Source organism: Protopterus annectens, chromosome 2.part0 (assembly GCF_019279795.1).
Source record: "Protopterus annectens isolate FY-2018-M chromosome 2.part0, PAN1.0, whole genome shotgun sequence".
NCBI lineage: Eukaryota > Metazoa > Chordata > Ceratodontiformes > Protopteridae > Protopterus > Protopterus annectens.
Window position 1 is genome coordinate 1,338,609,330 of NC_056728.1, and position 20,469 is coordinate 1,338,629,798.

Below are 20,469 nucleotides of genomic sequence, written 5' to 3' on the forward strand. Positions count from 1 at the left end.
ATGCCAAAGGGGGCATTATATTCAACAACTGGCCTAATGAGGGCTGAGTAAAAGGGGACAATGACATCCCTAGATCTAAACACAATCCCTTTGTTTATAAGCTGTGCAATATAGAAGGACTTTCTTACAACAATGGACACATATTGGTCAAAAGTTAGGTCACCATCCACATAAGTTCCCAAATTCACAACAACTTGGTCAACTTTTAGGACTGTATTGTTAATGTAGTAGTTTTCTGAGATAGAGGACTTCCCAAAGGATATAATAATACATTTTGTTGGCATTTTGTTTCACTCTATGACTTTGGCACCAATTATTTATTTGGGACAAACCTTCCTGCAGAATAGATAAATCATTTGTGAATTCAGTGACTGCTCCAAGCTTACAGTCATCTGCAAACTTAGTCAGCCAAAGCCCTTTGTTATTTGCTTTTACTTAAGAAAAGTAGATGCCAAGCAGGAGAGGTCCAAGCACAGACCCTCATGGGAATCCCCTAGTGACTGGTCTCTTTGTGGAGGTAATTTCCCCTATTTTGATTTCTTGCATCCTGTCTGTGCCCCAGTTGGCAGTACAGCAGGTGGCATATGGATTTATTCCTGGTTTACCTAGCTTTTCTGCTATTCCCGAGTGGAGAATTGTATCAGAAGCTTTGTCCAGGTTTGGATATGTAGTGTGTACCATTTTGCCTTAATCCATTGCTTTGGTGACCTTTACAAAAAAATCCACCAGGATGAGTAAGCATGACCTGTCCTTGAAGAATCCAAACTGAGACAGGCCCAGTGTTTTGAAGTTCCCTTTGTCCTGATTGATTAGTTCCATAAGTCTTTCCATGGCTTTGCATATGAGGCTGGTCAGACTTATGGGTCTGTAACTGGCTGGGTCTGTGGAATGTCATCCCTTATGCAGGGGAATGACTGTAGCTGTTTTCCATTCGCTTGGTACAAAGACTCTATAGAGGCTGAGATTGAACAGTGTTGTTAGGGATGTTTCTAAATCACGCTTCATGCTATTTATGATGAATCCAGGGACATTTTAGGACCTATCAATGCAGTATTTTTAGCTTTTCATAACACTTTTAGAACTTGGTATTGTGTGGTAGCTGGAGGCATGTCAGTTTCAGGTTTATCTTAAGGGACAGATGGAGGGGAGAGGGGGGTAAAGTTACAGCTAAATTTATTATCCAGAAGGTTTGCTGTATCTTCAGCCTCAGTGTAGATAACATCATTCACAATCAGATCAGCACATTGCTGCTTTGTGCTTTTGAGATTATGAACATAACTAAAAAATGCTTTGTGATTGTCTTTGCTTTGCATAGCTATTTTAGCCTCAGACTTGGCTTTGGTGAATTTTTTTAAGCTCCTGAGTTATTTGTTTGTTTATTTCAGTGACAAGCACTCTAACATAATGGGAATTACTCTACTTAGGTTTGGTCAAAATTCTTTTCCTTTTATTGTGAAGCTTGTTGATATTATGGTTTCACCATGTGGGCCTGTTTCTGGGGTTTGCCCTGTACTTGTACCTACAGGGTACAGCTGCAGCTATGCAGGTGTTTACATGCTGGTATAGTGTGGTGGTGTACATTTCTGCATAGTCAATGGAGTTAACTCAGATTTATGAGGATTTGAAGCTTGCCAGTGTTTCACTTAGGAGTAGGTAGTTTGACTTAAAGAAATTAAGTACCTTGGGTGGAAGGGATCTCTGGTTTCAATTTTATTTCAAAGGGACTGCTTTATAGTCAGACTTATCAAGTGATGATGATATGCAAGGGGTGGTGCAAGATGCTTCCATGTTAGTAAGGAAAAGATCCAAGATGTTCCCATAGTGGGTACTCTGACTAATCGTTCCAAAGTACTTATGTTGACAAAGTCCAGGAATCTCTGTGCTTGTACACTAGTGGTGGTGTCGGTTTCCCTGTCTACAGCTGGATATTTTAGATTTCCTAGGAAAATTATATTTAGTTTAATACTGAGTGATTCTAGTTCCTGTAGATTGGTGTTGTGGATTTCGTATATCATAGAGGGAGTTCTCTAACTAGCTAATATATTGCATGGGACCTTTCTAATGGTTATTTGGACATTAAGAAGTTCTAGTGTCTCATGATACCCTACCAGCCTTGATGCGAGTCTCTTTTGGATGTAGTTTGAGACACCTCCCCTTTTTCCCCTCTTGTGCAGTAGCTGGTTTAAATGTGTGGAAGGTGTTATAGCCCAGCAGAGCTGGAGTGCTGTCTGCTATTTAAAACCATGTCTTAGTCACTATACAGATGTCAATGTCCTCCAGGGTGAAAAAGGCTTGTAGGGAGTGGAGTTTGTTGTTTGGGCTCCTAGCATTAATCAGTAACCCCTTCATATTTTTCCTTTCCTTTTTTCATTATATTGGTAGGTGTATCAGTTCAGCATTGCCTTACAAAGGTACTACTGGCGTGGACAATATCTTAGCCAATAACTGAAACCCTAGTGTGGACAGATGAAGGCCATCCCCAGCGAAGCAGTGAGTCTGTTGGTCATATTCAAACTCTAAGCCAATAACTGAAGTCAATTATTTTTTTCTCATATTGCAACATCATCCTTAGAGAAAGTAGAATGCTGCTCAGTCTAGGCTCATAACTGCCTTGGACACATAGCCTGAGAGCTCCATCATGTATCTCTTCATATAGTCCAGGGAGGTTACACCTCAAATCACTGACACTGGCATGAGCTTGACAGAGTCATACTGGTACTTGTTGTAAATGGACTTGGGTGCATTCGTGATAATGTTTTCTTTATTAGCTTCATTTCTGTTGTTGTTAACTTATATGGGGTTTCTTGGGGACAGAGTTAGGCTGAGAACAACTAACTTCAGATTGGAGGATATGTACACAAGCAAGGATGTTAATATGCTAAGAAGTATGTTGCTTCTGAACTTTAATTTTCACAATGTAAGATGTTTTTGTAGGAGGAATGGCACATAGGCCTTGTCAGTAGGCTGGAAATTATTGGTTTCATATTGTTTGTGTATTGTGTGGGCAAACTTAATTGGCAAACTTATCCTCTGTTGTTACATGGAGGTGGAGGTGGGGAAGGAGAAAAGCTCTGAAGAGGGGAGCTGGTGTTTGTAGGGTGAATCTTTTTTCAAGCAGTATCCCACTCAGGTTGTTGTTGAATGTGTGGGTGGGACCCATTTTAACCTAGGTCACCAAGGAGTGTGATCAGAAATGGCCACGCATTTCAAAATTTTATTTGATATTTGTGTGTGTGGGGGGGCATTGCTTTTCCAATGATCACCTATGGTACTCATTAATGAGAGAGATTTCCTCCCAAGCTGTGCATATCTGGAGTTATTCAGTGGGAGCTGTGGATAAAAACACATTTACCATCTTTATTTCTAGGAATGCTTTTGGTATGGGTAGTGTTGTAGTGTGAGTCCATAGCATTTCACTGATGAGTGTTTTCATCAGTGGGGAGGGAGTCAGTACATATGATAGAAAATCAGCTGTTCAAAAAGTGTTGTATTTTTTATGTTAGAGATCATGGTACAGTAGAGATTGGGGAATATGCTCTTTCCCTACATTAGTGCAATCTCAGAGTTGGAATATATAATTAGCAAGGGTGTGGAGAGTGCAAGGGGGCTTGCCCCTCCCAGAAAAACATATGTTTTGTTTGTTTTTCAATCCTTTGTAAATCAATGTTATTTTGCAGTTGATGAGCATCATTCACTGATTTCTGCATTGATGATTTGTGCTGCTGATCAAAATTGAGGCTCCCTGAAGCATATATACAACATGTTGCTCTGGGCTGGGGTTGTGGGGGGCAGATACATGTATAATGTCCCTACAGTCTGGGGCCATCAAAGGGAGTATCAGTGACATACTGGTGAATGGCTTGAATTAAGCTTCAAACTAATGTTGTGCTGCACAAGTACACAGGCCGGGTGGGGGTCTTACACCAGGGGAGTATGGTCGTAGTGCCTGCACACCGGAGTTTTCATTTACAATATGTGTCATAGCCATAGTGGGTGGCATAAAATGGCATACAGATACATCAGTAGGGCCTGTAGCACTGCAACAATGACAGGACAGACAGGGTACAGGGAAACAAAATTTTATCCATCCATTACTGTGGTAGAGGCCATATGTGGCCACTATGCATTCAGAAAACACAGAACTCATGACATCCTCCAGGTATACATTCCTGACAGAATGGAATTTTCTCCATGTAAATGAGGCTCTTTAATGTGTGTCTGAGGCACAAATATGATGACCTACTGACTGTCACAAAAATACATGCACCTATTCTAGTGGCATGTGCCTCTTTTGAGTCATATGCAAGACAGTCAATGGTAACAGTGGATTTTATTGTGGGGTACTGACATACCTCTCAGGTATAACACATTATGAAGAAGATTTGTCATTTTGTATCTTAAAAAGTCCAGTTGCCTGAGGACAGTAAGATGATTGACAAGTTCTCCCAGGCAGTAAATGACATCATTTACTCCTTTAGGAAAAGTGAGACTGAACTTTCTACTAACATGTCTGGTAGGACCTTGCTGAAGAGCTCAGTGCTGTCCATGGCTGTAACTGGACAAAAGGGCAAATACAACACAGGACCACCAACATGATGAGTCACCACTAACAGACATGAAGGAGCTCCTGGAATGTCTTTCCTGGGAGGAGCATGACAACTCCCATATATACAGGGGAGGACTTCATAATGGGGCAGAACGTCACAGAGCACCTCAGATGTCAGGGGGAAATGCCTCAGGTGTGTGACACTTTATATATATATATATATATATATATATATATATATATATATATATATATATATATATATATATATATATATATATAATGTGTGTGTGTGTGTGTGTGTGTGTGAATAAGTGCCAAGATATAAGCCAGGCGTGTGTATGTATATAGATATAGATATCAGTCTCCCTGTGTATGTGTGTGTGTGTGTGTGTGTGTGTGTGTGTGTGTGTGTGTGTGTGTGTGTGTGTGTGTGTGTGTGTGTGTGAATAAGTGCCAAGATATAAGCCAGGCGTGTGTATGTATATAGATATAGATATCAGTCTCCCTCTGTGTGTGTGTGTGTGTGTGTGTGTGTGTGTGTGTGTGTGTGTGTGTGTGTGTGTGTGTGTGTGTGTGTGTGTATTATTGCAATGCACCTGTTGGAGTCAGAACTGTACCCCTACTGTGTATGGTCTCTTTGTGCTTACTGGTATGCTGGGACTTCATCTATAACACCAGTCTGAAAAAGGTATGTGACATGTACACTTTGCATTCCAATGTTTTAATAGATGTAACCTCACTTGGATGTGTGTGTGTGTGTGAATAAGTGCCAAGATATAAGCCAGGCGTGTGTATGTATATAGATATAGATATCAGTCTCCCTCTGTGTGTGTGTGTGTGTGTGTGTGTGTGTGTGTGTGTGTGTGTGTGTGTGTGTGTGTGTGTGTGTGTGTATTATTGCAATGCACCTGTTGGAGTCAGAACTGTACCCCTACTGTGTATGGTCTCTTTGTGCTTACTGGTATGCTGGGACTTCATCTATAACACCAGTCTGAAAAAGGTATGTGACATGTACACTTTGCATTCCAATCTTTTAATAGATGTAACCTCACTTGGATGTGTGTGCTTTTTGTCTGTTTTCAAAGCTGGCGCCCTCCACCATGGATATTGGTATCCTTGATACTGTGAAACTGTCTGCGCCCAAAGATAATGGCTGCCACAGCAAGGTACAATCTGTGATCAAGGAGATAATGTCAGACATGGGTCACGGGGCAGACATATCCCCTTCCAGTTCCTCCTCCGACACTGGTAATTTTCCTGTAAAGCCCACCTGTCAGTCTCAGAATGCTATGGTAGCACAGAAGCTGGTAAGCACTTTAGCACAAGGTGCATTCTTTTCCCCTGCTGCCCAGATATCAGTGAATGATGGCAGTTCACATGAGTATGAGAAAGGAAGTTGTGGCTGGAGAAATGCTGTCTGTCAAAGCCAGGGGTCTAGCCTAACTCCTGAGCTGAGTGTCTTCATGGTCACCACACAGCAAATATGCAGGGCTGTCATACAGTCACATGCAGATGCCACCACAACTGCTGTAGACCTGGCTGTTGTGATATGTGGTCTATGTAATGATCACAGAAAATACCTTGCCCATTTGTGCAGCATGTTTGAAAGCCACCATGTGGACTCTGCATGTTGCAGGTGCATATGTGTGGCTGTATACCACAGGGATCACCAATCTCATGCCCATTTACCTTTCACTTTTGGTAGAGATGCCAACAATGCTAAAAACAGGAGAAAGTCTCAGTCCCATAGAACTGCTAACTACACACCTATTACCGGTGTTGAGGGTACTGCAGAACATTATTTAAGCAGAGGGGGGTGCACATGCTGAATCTACACATTGTATATCCCAATGTTCATGCTCATGAAGCACTCCATCCTCTATACTCTCTATGGGTCATGTCAGTGACAATCCTTATAAATGTTGCACTCATAAATTTAGATATACATGATCAGTAAAGCTACCTCCAGTGTGTGCCACAGATCTGTCCAAATAGCCCATGTGCAATGCAGCATCTTTCTTAAGGAGCTGTGCCCATACACACATCCACACAGCCATCAGCACCAATTATAACTGCCCTGGTATACCACACTGCATTCACAACTCCTTCACTTATCAGTATTCCTGGCTCACCACACTTACTAAGCTATAACACTTGCACACTCACACCAGTATATCTTCCATGTGTCCATTGCTGACACTTGTCACTGTGGCCTTCCCCACCTGTCTATATGATGACAGCTGTACCCTGTCCTCAGTAGTCTATTACCAGGATAGCCTCTGTCTCATTCAAATTGTGACTAGTCCACACATGATGAAGGATAGCCTTGAATTAGTATTTCATGTGGCCTCTTAGCCAGTGCCATGATGTACTGCACCCACCCCTGCCTCATATGGTCATTCGCTGCAGCCCGTTCCTCCACAGGATCTTCAACAGGCACTGCATCCACTGCTCACTCTGGTAGTTTCTCTTTACCAGAGGCAATAGCCAGTTGTATTTGTTTGCATGCCTATACGTCATGTAAAACTGCGCACACAACAAACATTTTGCTGTTTGTTTCTAGATGGTACTGCAGGGCACCACCAGAAATATATAGTCTGAGGACGTGGGCCTTCATCAGTCCAAAAACATGTTTGATGGTGTTTTGAGTCTGTAAAAGGGCTCCAGGACATATCAGGCATTACCAATAAGATGTCCCTGGGAGAAGTCAGCCTGCACAAATCATTGATAAAGGCTGCATGTGTGGATGTGAGAATTGTGGAAACTGACTGGATGGCTCACTGACACATTGTGTATTATTCCTTATGCCACATGACAATTTCCCTTATGGTCGATATATCATCGAACCTGTGCCCCAACTTAGGCTTTGATGACAGGGTGGGTACTGTGAATAACTATACCTCAAGAACACTGACCATATCATAAAATTCCCATGTGGAGTTGTTTGTGTCTTCTGTCATCTGTAGTACATGGAAATCACATATGCTCCTCCACATGCTCTAGCATGGCATTGAGAAAAAGACACAGTATCCCCAATGAAGGTGCCTGGAATTTATCCAGTGTGTCCCCAGTAGACATTAGAAAGTGCCTGCTGACATTATTCTCAAAGACAAACAGTTTAATCTCCAGAGGAATGTATATTCCATGACACCTGTGAGCTGGCATGTGAGGTTGACACATCTGTACTGGCTCTTGCATGGTGTCTTTCTCCATGTGGTAACAGTCCACAATTTCTGTGCCATGGAGAGAATGAAATGTTAGGTGCAGACAGATCACTCTGTGCAATGTGCACCTCTGTGGCTACTAGCTGCAAGGGTGGTACATATCCATTTGAGCTTCAGTTACTTCTGTCCCTAACATGATTGTGTGGTCTATTCTGTTTTTGTATTCCAGGATTTTTTAGCAAACAATTATTCTGGTAGCCACTCATCACTCAATTTTTACAGTTTCTGAATCGCTCCACCTTAGAGCAAGTTGCATTTGCCATCACCCTCATATAAATGACAGTGCTCATTTCCATCTCATTCTATTCTCATTTGCATAGTAATGGTGTTTCCCAATGCAAACTACTTATACTAGGTCTGTCTCTGAATTACTCCTACCTTGGGTACCAACACTCACTCTGCAGCTTTGCGTTCTCTGTTTTCTAAATTCCTCCAAATTTTTTTATCATTTTTATTCCATTATTTTGAGCATTGTCATAAAATGATATGTAAATATAAGGGAACAATGTTTTTATACACACACACACACACACACACACACACACACACACACACACACACACACACAAGCACAGGCACACACAAACACACACACGCATACACCTCAACACACATTATTCTATGGTATAAAAACCGCTTAGTGCAGTTTTGCACTCAGCAAGCTCCTCGTGGTGCCCTGCAGAGTCCTACAAGTGGCCGAGTGACAAAAGAGAGAGTTTGGACTTGATTAAGTATTGTTTTTGCTTGTTGTTTCCCTGAAATGCTAATTCCGCCTAAAACGTGGCTCTTCAGCACTTCTGTGGATCCCTAGTGATATCTGCATTGCTTACTGTACTTATTTCTTTGTTGCACTTGAAAAAGTTGCTATTTGTCATTTTTGCATTTACGTTACCTGTAACACAGTCACAGGCTACACACTCAAGTGCGCTAGCCTCCTCTGTGTATTTAAAGTAATTTAAGCTCTGCATTTCTGTTGTTTCTGAAAAAAAAAAAAAAACACAAAAAATTCCTTGTTTTCCCGCCTTTCTGAACTAGTCTAGTCCAGTTTTCAGGCTTTGCTGAATCCAGGACTGTGGTAAAGGTTCCTGTGTTGCCCATATCATAGTTGGATAATTAGGTGGCTTCCTTGTTCACTGTGAGAGAGGGAACTCTGAGCAGCCTATCTGTCCCTGTAGGAGTGGTCCCAGCCCAGCAACTTGTAGCTCATTGGCCATTTTGGGCTAATTTCTATCCTTTTTGATCTCCCTGGTATAAAAACCACTTAGCGCGGTTTTGCATGGGTTTGTGCACCGCGCAGCGCTGTTTAGCTGCTGTTAAACTATTCCAGGCTCCACGAAGTCTGCACTTCAGTTTTTCCCTTGAAACTTGAAACACTTCAACCCAGCACTAGAAATAAGGCAATTTAAGACCGGCACTTACTAAAACTCACTAAAACTAGCACTAGCTTACAGCTTGCACTTCAGCCCTATACTCAGGAAGTATAAGGCTCTTTACTCATCCAATCAGCAATACATCCCAACCATCTATTCAGGCATGTTCAAGGGACAGCTTCAGGTGTGCTCTCCAGTCCAGCTGGTGAATCTGGGCATCCTGAGGCAATGTTACAATTGCCTCATGTACACAGACAACCCTCTCCTCCTCCCAACCAACACAAACATATGTGAGAGATGCAGCTACACAGCCAAACTGGAGGCTAAGCTCTCTCAACCCACGACTGGATCAACCAGTCACAAGGAGAAGGTCAACACTAGCACCACATTACCAGACTCACATAGACCAGCCATAGCTGCACCAGAAAACAACTCTCAGAAACACGCAAAAACATATTCGGAGGCTCTAAATAAGAACCTGCCTAAACAACAGAGACCTCCTAAGCATACATCCAAGCAACCCCCACCCCACAACAGAAACCAGGTAACACATACGTCACAACATCAGTGTGCCAAGCAAAAACAGCCCCTAAGGCTAAATAACACACCTAACACACTAGTAATTGGTGATTCCATCATCAGGCACACAGACGTCCCACTCACTAGACTGAACAAGGAGAAGGTTACCGTAAGCTGCCTGTCGGGTGCCAGAATCCACCACATAGCACATGCACTCAGGTCACTCAACAACAAGTACAAATATGACTCTGTCATTGTACATGTTGGTGTAAATGACCTGAGACGTACCTCCCTGGACTACATGAAAAGAGACATGGAGGAGCTCTCTGACCATGTAGCCCAGGCTGGTATGACTCTGACTATGAGTAGCATCCTGACCTCACCCAAAATTATGCCAGCATATGAAGAAAAAATTATCAGTTTCAACAATTGGTTAAACTACTGGTGTCATTCAAAGGGGATCCAGTACTTGTCAGCCTGGGACGACATGCTTGACAAGCCAAGTTGCTTTGCCAGAGACGGCTTGCACCTGTCGCCCCTGGGCTTTCAAATACTGGCCAAGACTCTTGCCGCCCCAATACTGCCTTTTTTAGGCAGGGCTCAAAAGACAAACCCGCCTCCATAAACAACAATAATAAACAAAAACTGAGGGTAATGCTGCTCAACACCAGAAGTCTAAACCTCAAAATGCACGCACTCAAGGCTCTCCTTAGTATGGAAGAAATTGACGTATGTGCAGTGACAGAAACCTGGTTCAAGGCTCCAGAGAGCACTCCAGCACTACCAGGCTATAACTCCTACCTTACCTTTAGGTCCCAAAACCAAAACCAAAACACAAAAGGAGGGGCTGTGTCCATATTCATCAAGAACACCCACACCTCCAGGTTAGTAGCACAGCACGTGGAATCTGAGACCATCCAAGTGCAATTGACAGCGGGTAAATTCACTGTTCAATTTATAGCTTGCTACAGATCTCCCACCTTGTCTCAGGACCCTCACCCAGCATTCCTGAGAACATTAGAAAGTATGAAGATTCTACCCAACACCATGCTACTGGGTGACTTCAACTATCCAAACATTGACTGGGAAAACTACTCAAGCTCAAACGCCCTAGCCCAATGCTTCCTTGAGTTTATAAACTCAAACGCCCTTGAACAGCTGGTCACCACTCCCACAAGAGGTGACAACATACTGGACCTGGTCATCACCAACATGTGGAACCTATGTTCCACACCTGAGGTAAACTCGTCATTGGTAAGATCAGATCACAAACTAATCACATTGGACATCCACATCCCGACTCCCCCCCCCCCCAGTCAAGGAAATCAAGGTAAAAAAACATCTCTAAAGCCAACTTCACACTCCTCAAGACCAAGGAAGGAAGTTTCAAAGCTCCCAATCAAATGGAAAATGATGACCCAATGGCAGAATCCTTTACAAGTGCATTCTATGAACACCTTCAAGAATGCATGCACCGAGCCATAAATAAACTTTACAACAGAAGGAGGAAACTCCTGCAAGATAGAACAAAATCCCAAAATAAGAAGGCATCTCTGATTAACATCAGTAAAAAACTGCGCTCCCTCATTAAATCATCCAAGACCAACTTCGAAAGAAAAATAGCCAATGACTCTAAGGATAACCACAAGGCCTTCTTTAACTATGTCAAGAGTCTAGGGGCAAACTCTCAGATATGCTCCAAGCTAGTGCATAATGGCCATAAATACACTGAACCAACCGACATTGCCAACATCCTGGCTGAGAAGTTCAGTGCAAACTTCACCCCCCTCCACCAAATGGGCTAGCACCCACCCAGAAGAATGTGGCGCTCCAGATATCTCAGACACACAAGTAAAGACAGCCCTTGTAAAGGCCAAAAACACAGCATCAATGGGACCAGATGCTATCCCAGGTTATGTCTTACATGAGCTTCAAAATGAACTAATCCCCCCATCTCAAATCACTATTCAAACTCAGCCTCTCTACAGGCTATGTACCCAAAGAATGGCGTACAGCAACAGTCGTACCACTCCACAAAGGTGGTACCACAACTGACCCTGGGAACTATCACCCTATAAGCTTGACTAGCTTGGTCTGCAAAGCCATGGAATGCATTATCATGGAGCTCATTAACAGGGACATTGGGAACCTCCAGACACTGGACCCCACCAAGTTCGGCTTTGTTAAAGGCAGATCTTGCCTCCTGAACTTGGTCAACTTCTTCGAAACAGTCACCAAGGCCATAGATGAAGGGAAGGTGGTCCACACAGCATATCTGGACCTCGCTAAAGCATTCAACACCATCCCACACTCAGGAATCATAGACAAACTCACCAGCTTAAATATCAACCCCCATGTCACGAGATGGGTTGCCAATTGGCTCTCAGACAGAACCCACATGGTAAGAGTGGCAGGCACCATGTCTGACTCTAAACTAGTCACAAGCGGAGTCCCACAGGGCTCGGTCCTGGGACCCCTCCTGTTTGGTATATATTTCTCCGAAGTACAGGCAAAGGTGGAGGGACTGTGGCTAACCATGTTCGCAGATGACTGTAAATTGGGTGCAATAATTGACTCTCCAGCTGACACACACATCCTGCAAAAGAGTCTCACAGAGACAAACACCTGGTGTCAAAGTCACAGCCTCAAGCTAAATGCCAAAAAATGCATAGTAATCCCATTTGGGAAAAACAAAGTACCTACAAACTACCACATAGATGGGAATCCACTAAGTACAGAAGAAGTAATTAGGGACCTGGGTACCCAAGTAGATAGCATGCTCTTTGATAACCACATAGCCAAAATGGTCAGGAAATCCTTCTATGTGGCACACCTGATCACAAAGGATTTCTCATTCAGATCCAAGGAGGTGATTGTGCCCCTTTACTCCTCACTCATTAGGCCCATAATAGAGTACAATGCCCCATTTGGGATGTACCTCACTAGACACCTGCAACAACTAGAAAGACCACAGAAGTACCTCACTAAGAGGATTAAGGGCCTTAAACAATTACCCTATGAAGCACGACTAAAAAAGCTCCAGCTCTTCTCAGTCGCTTACCGTCTGCTCAGAGGTGACCTATGCCTGACCTATAGGGCCATGTCAAACCCTGAACTAATGGACATGCTTCACCTCAAAAAAATGAGATCCCTCAGAACCACTCGTTCTAGCGACTTGAACCTATGTACAACAATAAACAGGATATGCTGGAGGGATATATTCCTGTCCCAGCGACTCCCCTCACTCTGGAATATAATCCCAATCCATATTCGACAGAGCTCCTCTCTGACCTTCTTCAAGAGAAATCTTGATGAGTGGATGAGTAATTGTAAGTTCTACCCTGGGATCACTTCAGGAGCCCTGTTGACAGAGGCCCAGGTTACTAATCTAATGGGGAGGCGAACTCTGTGGCTAGGCTTATAAATGCCCATGGGCAGATAGCCTAGTACTTACCTATGAACCTATAATAAGAATATGTGTGTTATGTCTATACACATTGTAATAAAAGTACCTACATTCACAATCATGTCTGTCAAATGAAGGAATTTTCAGTGAGTGCAGAGGCCACAAAGACATCTCTTGGAAAACCACTTTCAGTGGGCCTCAAAGTAGTTTTTTGCACATGCCTAGACACCCAATTCTATGGTGGTACGATGGCATAAAGGGTAAACTGCAGTGATTTACCTGACAGCATTGGAAGTCTCTGACAATACTCAAACAACAGAGAGAGATTCCCCTGCTATTTCAGGATATCTGTTTGCTCAATATAAACAGTGAAAGTAGCAGCATTTTGCACAATACATATTAATTTGCATTGTATTAAGTAATAATGTTGCATTCTAGTTGTAAGTTGAAAATAGATATGTTTTACAAAATGGATAAGGCAACCAATGTGGTGACATACCAGGGCATTGTTTAGCTGAGCCAACTAACAGCAGCAATCCTTCATACCATGAATGTTAAAGCTCACAGTGAGGGTACCTGTTCCAATGAATGTTCTGCATAGATAACTTTAAACTGTCCAGATCAAAGTTGTCTGTACAGACATATTAATGTACGGACTGGTACACCATTACAGCTTTTCAATAAATAAACAGTAAACAGATTTTCTTTAGTATGTATAAATCCCCCCTACTAGGGGCCCCAATATCCTGGGTCTAGTCCTGACAAATATGGCCACTTCTTGCACAGCTCCATATGTATCATCATGTCTTGTTAACTCAGACCATAATTTAGTGACCTTTTCCTTTAAAAAAAGATGGCACTTCCCCTGTAGATACCTCTGAGTTTAGGTACTTCAGAAAAGCAAACCTTCATTTATTGATGGCCTGAAGAAATTCTGCTGCAATTCTCCTCTGAAGGATCCCATTGTTAAATCTGCAGTCTATACCTCTAATGTCTACTCCTACTATAACGGTTGTTTTAATAAGGCAGTTGCAATCCACACGAAATATAATGAGAAATTTAAAAACACATCCTTATGGTAGAATAACCGTGTAAATAAATTATAAGGAAATTTAAATTCACACTAAAAATTTCCTTCTCAAGTCATGTATATGCCCCTGTTCCAAAACTAGTTAGTTCCCACCTCGACTCCCCCCTTACATTCTCCTTTTTCTACCTTTCTCCACTTACCCCTCCCCCACACTTTACCTTTGCTACTTCAATTACCTTTCCCCACTCTCTCCCCTCAATCCTCTGTTTACACACCTTTCCTGACTATTACACCTTTCTCTACTAATACTACCCTTCTTCCCCTTCTTATACCAACCCTCTACACTGCTCTCGTGTTCCTTCCCTAACCTCCTTCCTCCTTCAATTTATCAGTCCTCATCTAAACTAACCCCCCCCCATCCTAATTCACAATAGATACCTTCTTTTTTCATTACTTTCTATCTTCTCTCTCTGTCCCTACACTTAGCACCACTTCATTTATTTTCCAACTCCATCATGGTGTAACTATTTTTCTCATGAAAAATACACTTCTTGCTGTAATCCTATTGAACTTTCTCTGTAAAATGTATGTCTGAAATCACAGTTGTCAATATTTTTATATGTTACCTAAATGTTAGATTTGCTTGTAAAGTCTGTTTTGTATACGGCACATTTTCCTACACCCATATACATGCTTTTTGTTAATAGTTTATATTCTTTGTAAAATATATTAGTTATGCTTGCAAAGCTTCTCATCTATAAATGTTTGTAAGTCGCCTCACAGTAAGACTTTGTCCTGTTCGTTTCTCAGTTAGAGCATCTTCTGTGTGGAGACATGCGTGAATGGGCGTACCTTCGTTGAAGGTTGTGCGCCAGAGCTAAAAATCTACTGCCAATCATTAGCGGACCGGAGTTCCGCTGTGGTGACCCCTAACCAGGAAAAAGCCAAAAGATACAACAACCTGTATGCTCTTGTCCTGCTCTTGTAAATTTATGCTAAATGTCATTTTTTTACAGTCATATTTTTTGCTATATTTTCTTTTCTATTGCGGAGCTTTTCTCCGCAAGCCTCCACTGAAAATGTGTTTTTGACCTAGATGGATTTTCCCGGTTACCAAATGTCAAATAAATAAAACAAATAACAAAAGAAAGAAATTATTTAATTTTTACAAGAGGTATCATTCTATCTATCTTAAGAACACACTTAAGCAAACGAACAAAGAGCTTAAGGGAATCATTAGGAAGCTCAAAGCTGAGTATGAACTTAAAATAGACAAAACTAACTACACATCTTTTTTTAAACTATGTTGGAAAGTTAAAAACTAACACCTAACAATGTTCAGAGCTAGTCCACAATAATACTGCATACTCCAATGCAAAGGAAATAGCCAGTATATCCTAGTTGACAAATTTAGTACAAATGTCATTCCACCCACAGTTATAGTTCGGGATTGTACAGATTCAACATCCCAACTCCTCCTAAGTCCTTTGGAGTAAGTCATCCCAGCCCTCTCTTAAGCAAAGAATACCTCCTCTGTGGGCCCTTACAATATACAAGATTGCCTGATTATCAGCAGAAAGTATGGCCTATCTGAACCCCTATTTAACCTCTTTAATCGAAGCTCTCAGATGGTTACATTCTTGAAGCCTGGAAAACAGCCACTGTAATGTCATTACACAAGAGTGACCCAACTAAGGACTCTGGTAACTACAAACCCATTAGCCCCTCTAGCCTCATATGCAAAGCTAAGAAGTGAATCATCTTAGACCTCATTATTCTAGACATTGAAAATGCCTTAACCCCGGACCCTTAATAAATTTGGCTTTGTAAAGGGAAGGTCCTATCTCTTCAACCTCATTAACTTCATTAAAAAAAGTAGCCAAAACAGTACACAGCAGTTTTGTTGTACATGTAGCATAACTGGACCTGGCCAAGGCCTTTGACGCTATACTTCATGCAGGTATTATTGATAGACATGTAAATCTGAATGTAAATCTTTATGTTGTGCATTGGACAGCTAAAAAAGCTCAAAATGCAGTGGGAGCCTCCTTATACTCAAACTCTGTAGCTATAGTCTGGAATACCCTCCCACATGCTCTCAGGCTTCTTGAAAACCAACAGACATTCAAAACACACCTAAGAAAGCAGCTCTCAACTTCCTGGCTCTGTAGCTGTACATCTCCAGGATAAGTACAACATATCTGCTTTCTTCCTCCTCTGCTACTATACCTCTGCTCTCCTCTGCCATCTACCTATGCCTGTCTTAATTCTTTTACCACTCATTGTATTTATATCTCAAAATTAAATTAACCTTTTGCTATCCATCCAAATAACTCAGTACTCTGTATTGTGACAGCTATCCTACTACATAGTTATTTATTTAGCTATATCTGTATAGTGTATAAGTACAAGGGACCTTACTACTGTATGTATAGTTACTATCTTATCTATTTTCACATTGTAAAATTTATTTTAATTGCATTCTGCTTCACATTGTTGATATTATAGAACTTTAAAGATATTGACTGTACTGCATGTACTGGAGCTTTTCTCCCCGGGCCTCTGCTGAAAAGGTGCCTCTGTGCCCAGCCAGACCTCCCCAGTCAACAAATGTAAAATGAATAAATGAATGATATAAAGAAGCTGTTGAACAGTGGTTAGAGTCACAGATGCCACTTCTGTGAGCAAAAAAAAAATAAAAAGTTACCAGTCACATACCACAGGACACAGTGTTGGACCCTCTTCTATGTGTCACCTATTTATCAACCATTCAAGCTAACACTCCTAACCAATGATTATTTAAATTTGCAGACAGCTGTACACTGGGTGTTGTTTTTCAGTCCTCCATTGACTCAGAATTGTTCCATCATGGTTTAGACTATGTTAACGGTTGATATAAGGGCAATGGTCTTAAATTAAATGCAAAAACATGTAGCACAGTTCATTTTAGTAAACAATGTAACATTCCTCCTCGAATCAGACGCTTTTGAAAGGGAACGATGCACTCTTGTGAATGCCTTATTGTATGATCATCATGTCTCTGCAGTAGTTTGGAAAGCTTTCTGTCTCATCTAAATTCCAAAGGCATCACCACTAAATTCAGAGACACCTTATTTCTCCTTTACTTGTGTTTTATCAGACCCCTTATTGAATATAATACACCTTTGGCATGTACAGTATTTGTCTAAACATATCCCTCAACTTGTGAGACATCAGAGATTCATTACTAAAAATAACAGTGTCCTCAAAAATCTTACGTTATCAGGACAGACTTGCAGTGCTATGCCTGTACTCATTCACTTATAGATGCCTGTACAGATGTCTGTATCTAGCCTCTGAAGCTGTAAAGAATCCATCTCTCTTTGATTTCCCATTCCTTCACAGAACAAATGGTACCTTAAATACCTGCCTAAAGTAGCTAGACTTTCATCAGCGAATAAATTAGACTCATTGGTGGGATAGATTCATAACTCAGTGGCTCCCTGTTAAAATATCAGCACTCATAATGCTGGGTGCCAAAAAATGAAAAAAAAAATAAGAACAAAAATGCGGTAGAAGACTGACTATGGAAAATCTCTCTCTTCACCTTTAAACTTGTTTTTTGCATACACTGAAGCTCTTACTTTTTGCTTTACAGAATCATGACAGAGAATATAATATGTAGCATTTTTAAATGACTGCTGAAACTAATACTGACAGTAAACTAGAAGGGTCCCCATTTACATATGGTATTTTGTTTCTTTCTGTTTTACAGGGACATCTTTCAATATTGAAGCAGTTTGGTAAAACCATTGTGATATACATGCACCACAGTCATAGCTGCCTCATATGGCACCTAGTGCCACTCTGCAATTTTGTGCCCCTCAACAAGACATTGGGGAACAAAAACAAAGGTCTCCACGTCTCCAAGGAGTGCCATGTTTTCTGTGTCATGCCCTATCAATGTGTCGATTTAAGGAGCAAATAAATAAATAAATAATCTGTTGTTGGCCTTAGTGCTCACAATCATACCTCCTCCTAATGCTTTGCATCTGGGTAATTGCCCCCCTAACCCCACCCTAGTTGCACACACACACACACACACACACACACACACACACACACACACACACACACATAGATATCTGCATAATAAACAGTGAAAGTCCAGTTGATTTGTACAGCAAAGATGAATGCACAATGGATGGATAAAGCAGTATGAAACCTCCAGCAAAAAAACACTACACTGATCTACTGGATAATGCTGTAAACAAATGAGGCAGTCCAGGAGTGAGACTAACATAAATTAGCCATGTACTCTGTCCTAGGGTCTTACTCTGGGATCACAATAGCAAAGACCTATAACAGAGCAGAGCAGTGAGACTGAATTACTGTCGAACGGAGTTCACCCACTGATGCCTATACAGCAGTAGGGCAGGAATTAACACAGCAGGTAGGTATCATTTGGCTGTGTGTGTGTATGTACATACATCTGTGAGCATGTGGTTATGTGTGTGTGTGTGTGTGTGTGTGTGTGTGTGTGTGTGTGTGTGTGTGTGTGTGTGTGTGTGTGTGTGTGTGTGTGTGTGTGCCTGCGCATCTAGGGACATGATTGCTACTGTATCTGTATATGTGTGTGAGGCTATCCAGGTGTCTGTATGACTTTGTACATGTGTTATAATGTGTTTATTTGTGTGTGTGTTTGCGTCAGTGCATGTAGGGACATGATTGGGACTGTATCTATGTATATGTGTGAAGCTGTCTAGGAGTCTGTGTGACTGTGTATGTGTCAGACTGTGTATTTGGGTATATGTGTGTGTATGAGTGCATATACGTCTGTTAGTGCCAGTACAATAGTGTTGCATGAGTTGATAGTGTGAACACTAAAGCAGTTGGGCCAACTATACTAGGTGTTTGATTCAGAGGCATACAAAGGAGCTACCAATGAGGTTTTGCTGTTTGTGGCTTTTGCATATTTCTGAATCACTACTAAACTCTATAACACTACTGGAGCACAGTGTTCAGAACTATTACTTTTGTTGAACGAAACTTTCTGACACACCCCCCCCACCTTCAAACTAAACATTCAAAAGCACGATTTTCATTTTATTACGGTTACGTAGACCATTTAAAAATGTACTCATTATCTGTCACAATGCTAATTACCACATAGTCACACTATAATACTAATTATATGTTCATTTTTAAATTTTATTTATTTTCCTTATCATTTTTGCAGCAATCAAACAAAAATACTGGTGCTGAATTTAGGTTTATTGGTTTCTTTTATTACATCTGAACATCGAAGCAGTTGCATGGAATCATTGAGCAACCCATAATAATGCAGTGTTGGGACAGTGTGTTAGATCCATCTGCAGAACAAATAGTTGAGGTAGTAGTGGTTTGCATAATAAACATGACACTGTACTATTGTATATAAAGTGTTACACACGTTTAGCTACATAATGCCATTTTAATTAGTTTATTTTTTCCTCTATTCACTATGGCTTTTATACCTTGGCTGCCTGTCTTGCCCAGTCCCAGATCTCTCAGTGATTATTTTTTTCCGGTATCCCTGGACATGACCCTTTACTGGGTGGAGCTCACAACTATTTGGAAAGCTGACTCTGTAGTAGTTCAGCATTTACTCTCGGGGATTGAGGGATCCTTTGAGGAGCTGTGAGCATGGAGCTAAGTCACATTGACCTCTCTCCCATCATTCGTACTCCCTAGCTGTGCCAGCAGCCAGTGCGATGATGTCAAAGATGGACACTCTGTGTCTGTACCATTGCGCTAGCTGCAGTGACAGGGCCATTTTATGTTTCCTACTTCTTCAGATATTATCTGTGAAATGCAGATGGTGTATGATTCCGTTTATACTATGTGAAAGTAGTAGCATTTTCAACAATACATATTTAAAGCTCATACAGGTATCTTATCATTATGTTTCCTGGAATGTATAGTAAAAGCTAGAGTGCTTTGAAAAACTTATATTAATGCTTTATGAGTGGAGAAATATATCTTAATGGAGGTGTTACAGCCGACCTTCCAGTCTATAATATGTTATGAATTTTGAAAGATCAGATTTATAAATGCAGTTATAAATTTAAAGAGAGGCTTGAAAAAATGTAAGCAGTCAAATATAAACATAAGGAATAAGGGACACAATTCATATGGATTGTTTGGTATCAGAATTTGTTGAATTGTGCTTAACATCAAATGTAAGGTAAGTAAGAGTTGGGAAATAATGGTGTTTAGTACCTTAATGCCTAGGGTTCCGGGTTAGGGAAAGGGTGTTTAGTATCTTAATGCCTAGGGTTTGGGTTAGGGAAAAGATGTTTAGTATCTTAATCTCTAGGGTTCGGTTTAGGGAAAGGGTGTTTAGCACCTTA